At 39.2% G+C, this 17,091-nt stretch overlaps 1 protein-coding gene across 2 annotated transcripts in view; it reads right to left on the bottom strand.

Moving 5' to 3' along the window:
• tanc1b (tetratricopeptide repeat, ankyrin repeat and coiled-coil containing 1b) overlaps positions 1-10,380 on the bottom strand; it is a 109,271-nt gene extending 98,891 nt beyond the window's left edge. For both annotated transcript variants that reach the window (XM_022218483.2, XM_022218491.2), the window contains exon 1: positions 10,240-10,380. The gene's annotated coding sequence lies outside the window, so the exon portion shown is untranslated. The remainder of the gene's footprint in view (positions 1-10,239) is intronic.
• Positions 10,381-17,091: the final 6,711 nt, after the last annotated feature.

Here is a 17,091-nt window from a genome sequence, read left to right as displayed (position 1 = left end):
TTGAACATTCGTGGTAGAAGCTGCTTTTTTTTTTGCATCCTAACACTTCTTGTATTCAATTACGTGTGCTCGAGTGCACAGGTGTCTCAATCTACACCATGTAGGTTTATGCACATGGTAAAAAAAAAAAAAAAGTGCATACAAAGGAACTGGTGAACTGCATGAAATACATTTTAGAACTGTGTCTCTCTGAATTTGGACAGAATAGCGCAGCTCGTGATAGCAAAGCACAGTATATAATATATTGGCCCAGTCAGCAGAGGTGCCAGCTTACTGTGTAGGAGCGAGCTGCTCATCTCCACAGTAACAATAAACATCACCCAGGTTCACCCAAAGGAAATGAGAAACGCCCTCTTGAAACTCAAAAAGCCAACATGACAAATTCCTTCCACCCCTCCTCCCCCATCCCAGCCACACACAAGTCAGTAACCACTCTGAGAATAAGACACCTTCTCTTCAGCCATGACCATGCCGATATCACACTGCAAAACCTCAAAGTCTTACCAAGTCTATTTGTCTTATTTTTTTGTTAAAATGTCTCATCCCACTTAATTTAAGATAAATTCACAAGCGAGATTCCAGCAAGATAGAGGGATTTGTTTTAAGACAATGCATCTTAAATATCTTGTAAAGTCAAACATCTTGAAATCATCTTGTTTTGAGTTGAATTTTACAAGAAAACACAAAATAAATTTAACCCTCATGTCATCCTGCGGTTCAAATTTACCCATTTTAAATTTTGAAAATGTGGAAAAAAAATACATTTTCACATTGAAACTTTTGATGCCCATATTTTCAACATTTTTGGGAAATCTTTGAACATTTTTTGGTGGAAAAAAAGAAATGCTAAAGATGTTTCTTAAGAACATTCACAAACAAAATCAACCAAAATTAAGCGAAATTTGGTGGATTTTGGTTGATTTTTTGTGAATGTTCTTAAGAGAATATGGGAAATTTTTACTGATGTATATGTAATCACTTTAGATATTTTAGGATTTTTTTTGGAAGATTTTTACTCATTTTTTGAAAAATATTTACAAGAATTTTCTTTTTTCTTTTCTTTTCAAATTTGGGGGATTTTTTAAAAAAATTAAAAGAAATTAAGGAATTATTGGAATTTTCTTCCTGAAGGTTTTGCAATTTTTCAGAAATTTGGGGAAATTTTTTTGCAGATTTTTTGAATTTTTTTTTCAGACAAGGAAACAATATTTTTTGGTGCCTGTAAATGAGGACAACAGGACAGTTAACACACCTGAAATTAGGAGGTTACATAAAAGCAAAAACCTATTTTTGAGTGAAAAACTTATATTTTTAGCATGTCTGGCTTTTTGGTAAAAATATAGCTTAAAATAAGTCTTCCCAGCTAATTTAGAGATTTCAACATTCTAAATATATCTTATTTCAGAAAATCTTACCAAGCCATTTTTCACTTGTTCTATTGGCAAATTGTTTCATGTATTCCAAGGTAAAAGTTGCTTGAAATAATTTTTTTTCTTGTTTTCAGAGGGGCATTTTTTCCAGTGCAGACATTTCTATCAGGGATGAAATTAAGATGTAAATACGACTTAGTATATGTTATCACTCTGTTAACACTGATTTAACAAGGATAGGGTTATTATAATATACAGCGTATTATGAATCAACCAAAAGTATTTAAATTCCAGGGAGTGGACAATGCAGAACCAGTGCTACATACTTTAACAGTATAATAAGAAGTGATCAGACAGAGTAATTGACACATTCTTGCCAACTGAACAGACAACTATGTAGAATGTGCTACTACTTTTATGCATTTCTAAATATAACAATATAATTATCTATTCATGATTTGCTGACATAAGTCACTTAGATTAAGTCCTCTGCATTCATGAACAAAATATCTGCAACACTCATAAGTCAATTATGTGTTGATCGTTCCTAAAACTTGAGTTGTTTTTATTGGCAGCAGATGCGAGAGACCCTGAAAAGGTTAATGAAATTAAAGTGTGGATCGTACCACCATAAAATGCAGCTATGCTTAAGCTACAGTGGGGTATAACTTCATCAGACGGTCTCCTCAGAGAAGAGGCATGGACTGCATGGTATGCACAAAGATGGGAATCAAGATTCCTGAAGCCCTCAAGGTCAGGTCCATCCCAGTACATCTAAGCTGTGCTTGGATATTAGCGTGGCCCCTTAGAAGGGGCTCTCAATATTACAACAGAGCAGTCAAAGTCCCACAGAGGCTCACAGGTCTTTACGGACACATGCTGGATGAATAGACAAAACACCCTCCCAATATTCACATTTGCCCAGAGAAACAGCAGAGTATTGTGCTCACAGTGCTGTCTCTTCTGTTTACTTGAAGAGAACAACAGCCTCATCGTCAAAAGTCTTCAACAGGCTCCAAAATGCCCCAGGCAACTGAAAGGATACACACCAAAGACCTCATCATTAAGGCTGCTTCCCCACTGTTGGCATTTTCAGCCAGACATATGTCAGCACTAAAACCTTCCCATGTGGGCTGTCTGTTACCTTGGAAAAGCTCAAGGTAGCGAGGAAAAGGACTCCAATGACAAGATGTGGTAGAATGTCAAGATGGTTTCTTTTCAGAAAAGAGAATTGGAGCCAGGGTGATTAGAAGGCGCCTCGGGTTATCAACATGTGTTTTCTTCAGGTTACTCTGTATGTGATAGAGTTCAAACCTATGCAGGACGTGAAGCAGAAAGATCCTCACCTGCACAATGCTGACATGCACATGTGGTTAATGGGGCCATCTGGCTATACCACAGTCATCTGAGAAGACAGCTATGTGGAAATGGGAATTGTTTGTCCCGATAGCCTCTGGTGGGGAAGCATCTCACATACATTGACGGTTGGTGAGTTCGAGCCTGCTTTGTCCACTATTAGGTGACAGACAATAGAGAGCTCACCCTTAAGCTCAGATCAGCTTTACCACTCTTCCAGCACTGGAGCAAACAGCTACTTTCCACCTTGTGCGTTTATCTCTTTCCTGTTGAAATGCCCTGCCAGCTCTCGTCATCAACTGATTCTACATGAATGATCACCCTCAGATTCCACACTGTTGTCATAGCAACTTGGAAATCCTCATTATGAGCTGACCTTCAAGCTGGTTTATTAAACACAGCCCAGAACTGAACTAGTGATAGTTTAAAAATTGTCATGTGAACTTCATAATTATCTATTCTTTGTTGTCCACAGTACAGGAAACAGGGCTGGCCCTGGCCTGCGAGTTCAAGTGCTTCCATAAACAATGGCAAGTTAGCTAACAAACCTTTGAAGGAGGAAGTGTAGGGAGTAGGTATGGAGGACGGCACAGTCTGAGTGTGAGCCACTGTAAACAAAAGGTTGTTATTCACACTAATGTGAGTGGGAGGGAAATAACAAAACAAAAAGATATTTATATACTAGTCTACCGGTTTGACTCAAGTGTTCCTGCATTCTTTCAACTTATGCCAGCCTAGGTTTCATGGAATATCTTAGAAGATATTAAGACTTTTAGATTATTAATATAATACAACCCCAGAAACAAATCATACAATTATGACTCAACAAAGTACAAATTTATTGAAAAGCTTTAACTTGTACATTGATTGTGTTGAGCAATAAAATAAATGACTGTGCCAAAAAACACTTTCAGTTTCCATGACTTTCAGTAGACATAACGTGTAACTCACACAAAAACATCCAAACCTAAAAAAGCTAAAGCAACATTATAATAATTGCAAAAACACTAAAGTGACAGTAAGGGTTTCTTGGGTACCTCTGGGTGTGATGTGGGTGCTGCACAACTTGCAGATACCGAGTATGAGCATGTAGCATCATTGTTTCATTCGCTGAGGAAATGCTTGTCAATTAGTGGCATTTATCAAAAGCGAGACGAACAATGCTTTGATGCAGGAGTTTCCAGAACAATATGAGGTGGATAACAGAATTCCAAAAAGGCCAAACAATCTGTGCTGAACACATTAACGACGTAAAAAAAAAAACCCTAAAAGGAACAGTAGTAGCATGTAATTCAACCAGCGCTCTCTGGTTGCCATTTGAAGGAAATAGTCTGAATGAATGCTGAGCACAAGTTGTAGCAGCCTCAAGGATTGTGTTGAACAATGAATGTTAAGCAATGAAAATGTCAAAGAGAGCCACCTGAGGCCTTCACAGGCTACTATGTTGAGGGCAAAAACATTTTGAGGGGAATGAACTGTGACCTGGCAAACAAATTGCTCCTGCAGTTGAAATGCACACACAACTCCTAAAAGGTCCTTTGAAAAAAATCTGTCTCTAAAGAATGTCATTAAGCATCAAAAAAGGGGCAACTCTATCAAGCTTTTGGTAAGTTTATACAATATGGCATTTCCACCACAGAAATTTTCCCAGGGCATTAAGAAACTTTTAAGGAAATAAGGCATTAAACCTGCATTCTGACTGAAGGAACCAGGCACTAGATGTATTTCCTGTATGAGAAGGACACTATTATTGTCAGCGTTGGGAATCTAGACAATACAACAGCATCATAACTCAAGTTGCAGTGTGCACATGCTGTCATACTTGGAAATATGATCATGCAGCTGGCTCTTCTTAGAGAATATAACACATTTCAGGGTAGAATTCTTTAAAACTAAAACAGGCTGCTGTTCACTCTTGTTTACTAACTTCTAGATGGTGGGAAACATGCCGTTTCATCAAAAGCACAGGCAGATTCAAAGTTGTAGCTTGGGGCGAAGCAAGGTAGTTTCTTACTGAGGAGGACTCGGTGAAATTAAAAGGGATAAGGTTGATCTACTCGTCAGACGGGCACGGGAAATTACAAAAGACAAGAACAATGGCCAACAGCCACTGAGTGAGCTTTTAAACTTTTAAGTGTCTGTGAGTCATTGGAGTCTAAGGAAGAAAAACAAAGAAGAAAGAAAGAAAAGTCATTTTGGAAAGATTGATTTGCCCTCTCAGTCCTCTTATCTTTGATACAGCTGATGGGTGAATCGTTCAGTATAGGATTTCTGCTCAGTATGAGACTTCTATTCGATACACCTTGTGATCCAAACAATTACGAGCAGGAGTCTAAAAGTACACTAAACTTTGTCTTTCAGTTCAACCATGCTACAGGATTAGCATAAATTGGTCAGCCATGACATGGAGCTCACACTGAGCGTAGCTAAACATGAAATCTGAATGGCTTTGTCCACCAATGACACCACCAACTTTAATCAAACTCTTATTGACAGTATGCCAGTGTTTAACTGTTACAATAAGAGAAGTGATGTTTTTTCACTGTTAAACTGTTAAACCCCTAAGCAACACAATAAATGCTGTCTCAGCAGTGGCAATGAGTAAGCCTGTGTCTTTCCATTTTGCTCAAGAAGTGTCAAGACATGTCTTAGAGGGCAGCAGATTTAACTTCACACTGAGTAACAATCATCTCATTGGAGCTGCATTCTGTAACTTTTAATATCACAACAGAATGACCTTAATCACTCTGCTATCGATTTATGGTAGCACTAAACTGTTAATGAATAAAGCCAGACCATTGCTACTTACACACAATTTGACATTTGCCTCCCAGGAAGAATGGTATTTGATTAAGAGTTAAACATTAACAGGCAGTGGTTAAAGTCTACAGGAAGTACCTAAAGCACTGGGAGAGATTCTAATCACATTAAGGTTTGTCGGTCAGAAGGTCACAGGAACAAACCTGACTCGTATTAAGTGAAAAGGAGATGATGTTAAAGTTATTAGGAATCCAGCAATATAGCAAAGTTGAAACCATGGACTTAACCAGCATACCTAGGAAGCCAGGATGTACGCCAGCAGACATTCAACAGGCCTCAGAGCAAAAAGCTCTTTGCAGATAAGACAGCCTCGCCACTTGTCAATCTTGGAATGGGGTTTTATTTTTAGCCCGTCACTTTAGCTAAAGAGCATAGCATTTACAGCACAGAAAAAGTGTCTGCAAACAGTCAAAAAAGGAAAGTGGACTTATCGAGGAAAAAAAAAAACTTCTTTCAGGTCTTACTTGTCATGTGAGACAAGCTACTATTCAATCATTTATGTGCACTTGCTTATGTTACAGCACTAAAATGAAATGATTTTACAGATCAGGTTATAGCAGAAACACATAAAAGTCGAGATGTCTGCTTGTGAGACAAAATAAGATTTCATCAATTCATTGGTGTATGTCAAGCAAGGTACAACAGTCTTGCATCCAACGAATCGTCACTGGTCTGTGGTCAACCCAATCACCTCCCTTTCTGCATACTTCCAAAAGATAACTATAAAGACCAAAAGAACTTAAAAGCAAGTCCAAAAATAAAGCATGCTGCACAATGGCTGCTGTGAAATGGTCAAAGAACCATCATGTTTGGCTCTGTCTGCTCTCTTCTTCTGCAGCATGCTAACTGAGTGTTTGGGGTAGACCACCGGGTGTCCACGCCACCCACAACAGAGCCGGCGAGCAACAACAACTTCCAGACAGACACCTGCTAAGGAGATTGTGCACAGGTCGCCGCACAATCCCCTTACACCCTCCTGAATCTCAGCCTAGAAAATCCCAGTGGAAATCAGAGTAATTACATTATTTAAGTAATGTCAACTCAATCAATCACCAAATAAATATTACATTTTTGTAAACGCGTTGTGTTCTTCTTCTCTTGCTTGCAAATAACTCACCACACATGTCGCATTTCATAGTTTATAACACCTCACTCGTTCTCTTTCCCCGCTCTGTCTCCGGGGCTTCAAAAAGGCTTGACAAAAATGTAAATCAGTAACAGCTGTTTCCAAGAAGCGCTTCCAAACACACACGTGAGTTAGATACACAAACGCTCGCCTGAGGGCATACATACACATGCACAGACCTTGGAAACATACCTTGTACATGCTTGCTCACCTCAACACAGGCAACAAAACATTGCATGTGTTTCTACTATGATACACGTGTTACTTGTATGTAACTCAGCACAAGACAGTAATACCACCACAGAAATACAAAGGCAATTCAAAATGTGTGGCTGTCACGCTGTAATGTTTTAATAGATGACCTGAAGGCAAATGGGGCAATTAAATGGCAAGGCAAGTATTTTGATACATAAGCTGCCAAGAAACTTGAGCTAATGAAATTACACGATGCTACTTTGCCAAAAGGACTGTGTTTGAGTTTTCATCCCAGTGCAAAATTTCTTTGTTTTAACTGTGAATAGTTAGCAAATTCAGAATTAATGGATTCATATAATGTTGCGTCTGTGACAGAAAATGGGCAATTAAAATACTTTCACGGTGTTAGGTTTTTATGATTACTTCAGCTATCGCATTGCAAAAAATTGTGCAGCCAAGAGCCGAGCATGAAACACAAAAAACAGCACACAACTGCCTCTGCTTTGTTCAAGTTCCAAAAGCTCAAGGGGTAACTGATTGTCTGCTTCTGCTATTATGCCATTATTTCACAATATGCCCTAAAATCACCTTAATGCCTTTGAGATGTAAAAGTTTCTTGGCCGTGTAAAGCAAATCCCACTTACATTATGAAAATCGCTCAGACACAGATCGCAAAGGAGATTGATTCCTTTCAGACTCATGCGGAAATCAATTATCTGCTATCATAAAAATCCTGTGGTTGATACCACACTGAAATCCAACTGGAAGCAGGCCAAGAGTTTGAATGAGTGTCTTCACACACTTTAACAGATCAATTCAAAGCAGAGAAATGTGGTAGAATTCATTGAAAGCGTGCACAATAGGTTAGCTGTGAAGCAATATAAAGTCTATTCTGACTACAAACTTTGCGCTAATAAAACTACCACACTGTCACAAGGCCAGAAACAAGCTAAAGTGCAGTAAGATTTGATTGCCCTCAACCACGCCACATTTCCACACCACTACACAGACGATTCATTCACAATCTGGGTTAAACAGCATGATGACAGACGGGGTCCTGAACCCTTCTCGCCACTATAAATCTGGCTTTCCTGCTGGGATTACGCTCTATTCCTTCGTAATAGGACAAAATCATTATCCTTATCAGCAACAACCCAGTATGCGCTGTCTGTCAGGTCACTGGCTCCAGCAACTTTCCCTCCTCAGCCATAACAATGCAATTCTGATGCCAGCATCTGTTACTGGCCAACTGGCGGGGGACCATGGGAACCGGGCTCTGTAGAGAGTGGGAAGCAGACTCTTATGGCACTTTCAATAAGATGAGTGCTCTGTAATGCAAACATCTTATAATAGACAATTGGGGTGGCTGTAGCATTGGCATGGAGGCATGCAAATCCACTCTAATGGTTCCATTATCACCGTAAAATTGCCTGAAATTGTGTTGGAAAGTTAATACGGAGCATATTCACATTAACCGACTGCGAGCATGATTGTCAGAACAGAAGCAAAGCCTGTTCCACCTGTTGAGTTGGAGATGGAAAATCAACACCGTCTGTAGAGTAAAACTGCCCTTGAAGCTACACTGAAACAAGTAATTCAAGACAGGAAATGGCAAGTGCTGCGGTAGGTGTTTTCAAGGTAGAGTGCTAGGAGATTGTGGAGTTGTAAAGACTTCATAGCACACTGAATCGACGATTTCCTATGCTTCCAATGATCAAAGCTTAAGCCTGACATTTACAAGCAGTTTCTCAATAAAGTAAAAACGAAGCACTGACTTTAAAGCACCTGCTAGAGATGCAAGTGTATTCCTTCACTCAAAATATGCTGAAAACAGCAGAAAGCATATCCAGCCAGTGGTCAAACTTCAGTGAGTCAATTTATGTGGGTGAACAAGATTACAGTCCCTTAGCCTTTAGTCTACTACTATATCTGGTTTGGGCTCTGCTTCCAGCAAAGAACCACATCCAATCACAAAATACAGACTAACATTAGCATCAAACAAGACCACAGAGTTAGAAGAAAAGTAATGGACTTTGTGTGAAACATCTGCACACTAATGAGAAGACCATTACAATCAATATTATTTACTTTAAGAAAGTCTGTTCATCCGGAGAAAGTTTAAGACATACAGAAACACATTTTTAGTTATTCTACAATGGTATGTTGTGAAGAGAAAGCTCTCCTGGACTGGAAATAATTACTTTTTTGAGTAACCAACTGATTGCTTACCTAATAAAAAGTCAGGAAATAGTGAAAGACATTCAGCACAACTTGTTTTAACTGATCAATGGTGTTAAACCCACATCCACAGTATATGAATAAATTGACATACAACTATAAAATGTGAGAATTTGAAGGCTTTTAGGGTTTTGTTATTGGATAAAAAGTACAATTTTAAGATGTCAATGTGGTCTCTGGACCATGTGGCATGCAGTTTCAATACTTTTTGAGATACTACTGGGTAAAATATTGAAAAAAATATATCAAAAAGCTACATTTCCACCCTTTTGAATGGAAATTTTGTGTATGATATTTCATATTTTTGCTGGAGTCTGAAGTTATGTGTAGATTCATTCAGTTTTGGTCACCCACACAACTTCTTTTAACAAACCAATGCCAAACCCACGGAATATACATGAACTAGTATGCAACAATAAAACATTTGAAATCTTTTTGGGTTCTGTGTTTGGGTAAAAAGCACAACTTGCAGATGTCAGCTTTGTCTCTGGACCATGTGGCAGGTGTTTTCACTACTTTGTGAGACACTACTGGTTAAACCATGGAAAAAATACCAAAAATGCAGCCTTTTTTGAATTAAAATTTAGTCCATAATATTTAATATTACACTTGAATCAGGAGCTATTTGCAGATTAGTTCAGCTTTTGTTTGTTTTTGGGGGGATTACTTCCCCAATTACCCAACACAGTGGCAAAAACATTTTAGCATTGTAACGCCACAACAACGTGGTTATTATGGTAAAAATTAAACAGCTCAGGCTCAATTAGGTTGATTAGTTTTGGCGTGTGTGTGTGTGTGTGTACTGGCTAATGCTAACGCCAAACTGAACGGAGACGTCACCTGTGGGAAAAGTGTGACTCCACTAAGCTGGGGAAGGGAAAAGTAGGTCGCGATAGGGAAAAAAACAACTACAAATGGCTTGAATAACTGTGACAATCTTGAAATGAAAACACAAAAACAGTTAGCTGTCAGTCCCGCTGGTCTGGGGAGCAGCTCAGTGGGCATGCCCCGACATTCCTCCCAACTAACTGCCACTAAAACTCTCCAACATCCCACCTCCTACTTCTCCAAACTACACACGCCCACGCTCATTTAGTCGATTTGGTCAACTTGAAAGCACAGTTGAGGTCCTACCTGATAAATGTCATGGATATTAATGTATCCCAAAAAGTTTTCCCAGTCCTCTTCAGCGTATCTCCACACGAACTCAGTTCCCACTTGATCCAACCAAGGTAGGCTCCGGGACGCGCGGCTCCTCCTCCTCCCGACATGAGGTCATCTACAGGGAGGAACATCAACAGAACAAACCGCTGCCTTCCTCCTCCTCCTTCCTCTGTGCATGCCTCATGGACATGACAGGATGCTGCACATGCAAGCTGCAGGACTGAAATTTGAAGAGGGGAAAAAATCACACACACAAAAACTTATCTTTTCCCTCAAACTTTAACACCTATTTTCTCAAAGTGAAGCAGAGAAATTCCTCTGATAATCAACAACTCATTATAAATTCAGCATAACTAACTAAGCTTTTCCAAGTAATTAGTATTCGACAAAACGTTTTTTTTTTCTTGTAGGAAATCATCTGGAAATTACAGAACTGTTGAGAACTTAGAAAAAAAAGCTTGTAATTGAGCATTTAACTCAGAATATTTTGCCATACAGAAAGCACTGCCATTTCTTTTCCCATAATCAAGGTCTAAATGCTGGTAAATCCATTTCCGCATTCCTCGGAATATATTTTCTGGTGGATTATGACTGAATCCAGTGCTCATTTATTCATTTAGTTGGCTTAAAAGTAATTTTTCTTGAAACACATCCAGTCTAAAAATTCCTGAACCACCCTAAATACACTGATTATTAGATGAAATAGATCTAGCCCCCATGTTTGATTGGCTAAATCAGCTTTGATACTGGAAGCTACCTGTGAAATACACCGGTAAACACTGTACTGTACTCACAGTTTTAATTTTGACCTGTTTTCAGTTTGTAAAGCTTAATACTGAACAGAAACATGACTGATAAGCTAATCAATTTCCAGAAACCAGTGTTAAAGTCATTTATATATGAAATAATGACAAATATTTCCTGGTCTCAGCCTCTTAAATGCTGCTCTTACTTAAAAATTTAAGGTTTTGGACTGTAGAGTGAAGGTCACACCCTGTTCTGTCATTTTATATTTCAAATACCTGATATATTGATACAGAATCCAGAGTACAGATCAAAACATTATTCTTATTACAAAGTATGTGTTTCTCTTCTGTGCTGATTGTATGTTTTTAGAGTTTTGCCGCTGCGCAGATGAAGATTTTACATGTGACACATAAAGTTGCATCATAAAACATGATGCATGGCTACATTAAGCTTTCCAAGGGTGGGATGAATAACATGGCACCACCTGGCCCGGCTGCAACATTAAAACGCTGCATCACATTAACGCTTTATCACTCTGATCGGAGTACATCTTTGTGAAGAAACACATTTACCCTTGGTAATTTTGCATCAACGCCATCTATTATTTTTACGCTGTGGTACACTTTTCCCTCTACTTCCTGAAAACACACACATGCAAGCGCTTTCTTTAAATAGTCTCATAACAGCCAGGCATCAAATGACCAGGTGCCTTGTTGTTAGCAAACTCAAGCGTGTGTACCGTGTAATTTTCTTTTTGTGGATGTGCATTAGAAGAGGAACAAGAGTCAGAGCTTTTATGTAAATTAAGCCTTTATGGTTTAAGGTCTGTATTAGTGGCTCAGTGTTGAAAGCACATTAGCTTTATGTATACAAATGTATGCATATAGATTCATTTAAATGCTAGTTATAGAAAGGCTAAAGTGTTTTAGGTATAGAAAATTACCTAAATGAGTAAAAAGTGCCAATTAATGCTGAGGCAACTGGATTATTATAATCAAACACTGTCCAAGCCTTTCTATACTGTTGGATTCCTCCTGATTTTGTCACTAAAGCTTAAACTATCTTCTAGTCTCTGGCGACCTCATGAGGTAAAAGTATTTTTTGCAGCATATGGGGAATCAGTCACACCAAAGACAACTAAAGTGTAATTTTTGCATTGTTTAGCTGCAAAATAAGGAGGCAGTCTTCATTGTTGTGCAGCAAACCTTTAACCTTTCTGTTGTCCTGTGGGATGATTGACCCGTTTTAAAGTTTGAAAATGTGGGAAAAACTATACTTTCACAGTGAAACTTCTGATGTCCACATTTTCAACATTTTTGGGAAATCTTTACACATTTTTGGTGGAAAAACTAAATGTTAACAATGTTTCTGAAGAACATTCACATAAAAATCAACCAAAATCCAGCAAATTTCAGTGGATTTTGGTTGATTTTTATGTGAATGTTCTTAAGAGAATATTAGAAATGTTACTGATATACATGTAAACACTTCTTATATTTTTAGGATTTTTTGAAGGATTTTACTCATTTTTTTGAAAATATTTATAAGAATATTTTAAGGATTTTTTTTTTTGGAATTTTCTTCCTGAAGGTTTTGCAAATTTTCAGAAATTTGGGGAATTTTTTATGGAATTTTTGAATTTTTTTTCAGATGAGGAAACATTTTTTGGTGCCTGTAAATGAGGACAACAGGAGGGTTAAACATGGTGAGATTCTGGGTATGTTCTGGGGTCACATTTCCTCTGTCGGCCCGCTGCTCTGTTACACTCTGTGTGTTTCCTCAGCAGTGCAGTGGGCGTCACAGGGTCAGTGAGGCTCCTCAGATGGCTGGGAATGGGCAGACACTGGCAGGGAAATGCACCATGTCTGCAAGTCAGAGGACCACCAACTGCTCCACGCCTCAAACAGAGCCGAGGAGGTCTCTGAACTTCACACACAGATGGTATCAAAGGCGTGTGCGAACAGCATGAGCACCAGCGAGAATTTAAGGTCAGCTCATTGTGTTTACAAGGTGATCATCGTGAACAAATGAGCAGAAATTGTTTGTGGATATGAGGATCTGATACACACAACACACAACAACAGACGCACACTTGCAAGTCGAACCTGTTTGGGGATTGTATAGGGTGGCTATTGTGTGTACACACATGAAGGGATTTTTACGGAAAGAGATACTCTTAGACACAAAGGTGCATTCTGCAGTGTCAGGTGTTCATAGGTAAAGCATTACTCAAAGGCAGTGTTCAGGCTTCTCGGTTAGGAAGCTCATAAAGCCTATAAATCAAAACATGGAACTGCAGAGTTCTGTATATACAGGACAATACTTGAGCACACAGAGCAGGCTGTGAGGAAGCACATATTTTGAAAGAAACATTAATATTGATTTTGTTTGATGCAGTTTTTTGAAGAAAAAGGCTAACAAGATTTGAAATAAGCAACATGTATGGCAATGAAAAGTAATCTGATCTAAAGGAAAAGGCTAGATTAGATGTAAAACACTTGACCATGCACTTTTTTGTAATCTGAGATAGAGGTTATTTCATAGAAACACCGTTTTTTTTAATATATACATTTTTGACTTGCTGTAGTAGGAAAATCACAGGTAAGGAATTAAAAAGAAATGCAATTAATAAATTCAAAAATAATCAAATGATTGATTGATGAATTCAGATATTCTCATTCTGACTCACTGCCATGACCCACTTGAACATCTGAATAGAACAAAATAATCTATATTAATGTTAAGGCCTTCATCTAGCCTAGCCACGTTAGACCCATGTTCTGAAGGTACAAGGGTCTAGGGCCGCTCGACAGGGAGGGAGGCGGGCTAAAAGGTTGTCTTTCAAATCACTCTGCAGCAATTGTGTGGGTATACAACCAATCAGCGCAACGAATAGGCTGACGGAGTTCCTAGAGCGCCGAATTGTGGCTAAGTCCCATTAGCTTCCCAACCAGCGGAACCAACTGGTATATTAAGGATTTGCCATATCCCGTCAGCATAAGTCCAAATACGTCTTTCTTCTCAACGAAACACTTCAGTGCCGTCCTTTATTTATCTTTCAAGTTGAATTTTAGCTTCAAATCTTTAAGGGCTGTGGCCAAAGCCGAGTCGAAAGATAACTGTTTATTGTGCACCGGTTGTTTCTGTCAGAATCGTCGCGCCTCTGTTGTCACTTAGTTACGCCCGCCTTCTGATTCTACACTTCATGGTGATTCGTCGGCCAGTTTTAGGAGAATCCAGCCTCGAGCCTTATGGAGGGTAACTAGACCCACCCTGGCAGAGAATTAAATTCGTTGCCGTGGGTTGTCTAGCGCAGCTAGGCTAACCTTCATCACTTTTACAAGTCAAACGTCAGCTGTGAAATGTACCTGAATGAAAAGATACTTTTACTTACTGTCCTGTTATCTATGTTTAGCACAAATGATTAAACACACATGGTAATAAGTAGCTTTTAGGTGGAACAGCTATTATAGGTGTTGATAACAGAGCTTTTTTGAAAAGCTTTGTGTTTTCACATTTTTTGACTAATTTTATAAAAATATTTTTTTAAAAAGGAAAGCAGGTGAAAGGTAACATGATCAGTAAGCTTTTCAGATTATATTTTAACAGATACGTGATGAATTTAAACAAAAGTCTGAACCCTGACCCATGCAGCAAAGGCACTGGGTGGCTCTGTCATGCTGCAGAGCCATTTTGCTCACAGGATAAAGGTAACCGTCACTACAAATGATGAAATATTTCTATCCTGATGAAAGTAATCTCATCCAGGATGTTCCCATCTGTAAGGTACAAGGGGTCACTGAATGGTTTAGAAGCCACCAGCTCTGACCCCATCTGAACATCTAGGGTAGATTTTGGACGACTTCGACCACAAAACCAAATGAGGGAATGTCTCGTGGAAGAACGATGTTTATCCCTTCAATAAATTTCCACAAACTTGGAGAATCAATGTTAAAGGCGCATTAAAGCAGTTCTGGTGACCTGGAACAAGAAAATGAGTCACTTTGTGTTGGATTTTTTCCTTGAAACCCATCTGAATATGGATTAGTGACTGCAAAATATGAACCGAATCAAATAGGAAAACCAGGATTGGTGATACTGGTTTTCATTGATTTTAAGAAGGCATTCCACTCAAATGACGGAAACAAAATGTTGCAAATTCTACTGGCACCCTCTATGGAATCCCTCCTCCTACCGTTGAAGCAATAAAAGTTATGTATGTCAACACTTCTGCGATAGTCACGATTCCTGAGGGCAAGATTCGGGTGTCTCCATAGACACTGGAGTACTCCAAGGTGACCCTCTAGCACCCTTCCTCTTCATCATCTGCTTAGATTATGTACTGAGGAGTGCAGTCTTGTCCTCCGATGGTCTGACCCTAAAGCATCGACAAAGTAGAAGACACACTGAACAAGTCCTCTCAGAACTTGCATTCGATGACATGGCCCTCCTGGAAAACACTCTCAGTGAAGCAGAAGACCTTCTGCATCAGGTAGAGTGAAAAACAAGACAGATTGGACTCCATAGACAAAATTCATGCACCTTTACCCAACATTTGATGAGACATTGCATGCACAAGAAGGGTCAGATATCAAAAAAGTTGATGATTTCCTATATCTTGGAGGCTTGGCAAAGCTTGGGGAGCATTGCACTGTCAAAAATATGGGTATCTCCAATTACAATGGCAACCAAAATGAGAGTATTCAAGGCATCAGTGGAATCCATCTTGCTCTATGGATCCGACTCCTGGTCACTAATGAGGTCATTCTCAAAAGGAATTGATGGGACGTATACCAGAATGCTACGGATGGTACAAAACATCTCACCAACAAGTCTCGATACGGCTCACATCCACGCTTGTCAACCATCATTAGCCAACATAGACTAGCCCTGGATGATAGACGTGGTGAGACACAACGAAGCAGCTGGTTGAGTACTGTTATGGAAACCTGATGCTATCAGAAGAAGACAGTGGTCTGGAAGGCAAAGAACTTTTAACTGCAATGCTGGACAAAAGGAGCTGGATGAACTTTATGTCACTGGTTGCAACTGACTGAATCAAATAGAAATAGTTTGGCACTAATAAATGTCAGAATGTTGGGTTTGCTGTTAGTTAATGTGTCTGAATAATCCCACAAAGGATGGTTCAAATAAATGACCAGGCGCAAAAATAAAATATTCATTTATTCATTCTCTCAGTGTCTGTTGCCACCCAGCAGCTCGTTCTTCACCACAAACCTAACGTGATGAAAAAGTAAAACCTATAATGTAAGCGGGCAGAACAGGGGAAAGTGGGACTCAGAAAAATGTTTATAATCCATCTTCTTTATATCATTGTCCATGACGCCAGACGGAGTTCATGAGTTCATGAATACACGTCCGGTTTCATAACTTACCCCAGAAAGTTATTAAAACCCAGGAAGCGCTTATTTGTCTGCTTGGTCTTCCACAGAGGTGACCGGCGTCACAGACACAATTACTTTGCAGAAACCAGCTGACAGAATGACATGACAGTTTCTGCAGCTTGTTCCACATAAACAAACCACTGGGTGGTTCTAGTGTTTCCTGAATTTGGAGGTTCTAGATTTGGCACAGGTACAAAACGGTTAAGATGTAACCTAAACTCCCACTTATTTTGTCTAAAACTTAACTGTTGTTCTGCATTTTATGGGTGCAGTTTGCCCTCGAGTAAAGCTGAGCTGGTTCTGTGGTTCTTACCGACAAGACCAAGCTAGCCTTTATGGAAAGTTCTAGACCGGCTTCTTTTCTCTCTCGCTATTTATGACTCACTGCTGGGATCATAAAAATAGTTTCTTTGGCAACGCAGAGGGGTGGTTTTGTCGGAATATTACAATGGAGAGGGGTCAATCAGTGCAGCTGGTTGCTACTGTAGCGCACAGGGAAGTATTTACAAAAGTGTGTAAAAAGGTATTCATTTTTAGACTGCAATTGTTTCTCTGCATGCAATTTGAAGTTTGATTTGAGAGCTACAGTGCATAAATGGCTATTTGCTGCCTCCTAGTGGACATTTCTATGTTGTGAGCGAAGAAATAAGCAGAATCGGCAACACAGTAA

This window comes from Acanthochromis polyacanthus, chromosome 14 (genome assembly GCF_021347895.1).
Source record: "Acanthochromis polyacanthus isolate Apoly-LR-REF ecotype Palm Island chromosome 14, KAUST_Apoly_ChrSc, whole genome shotgun sequence".
Lineage (NCBI taxonomy): Eukaryota > Metazoa > Chordata > Actinopteri > Pomacentridae > Acanthochromis > Acanthochromis polyacanthus.
This window is presented reverse-complemented; position numbering and strand designations above follow the sequence as displayed.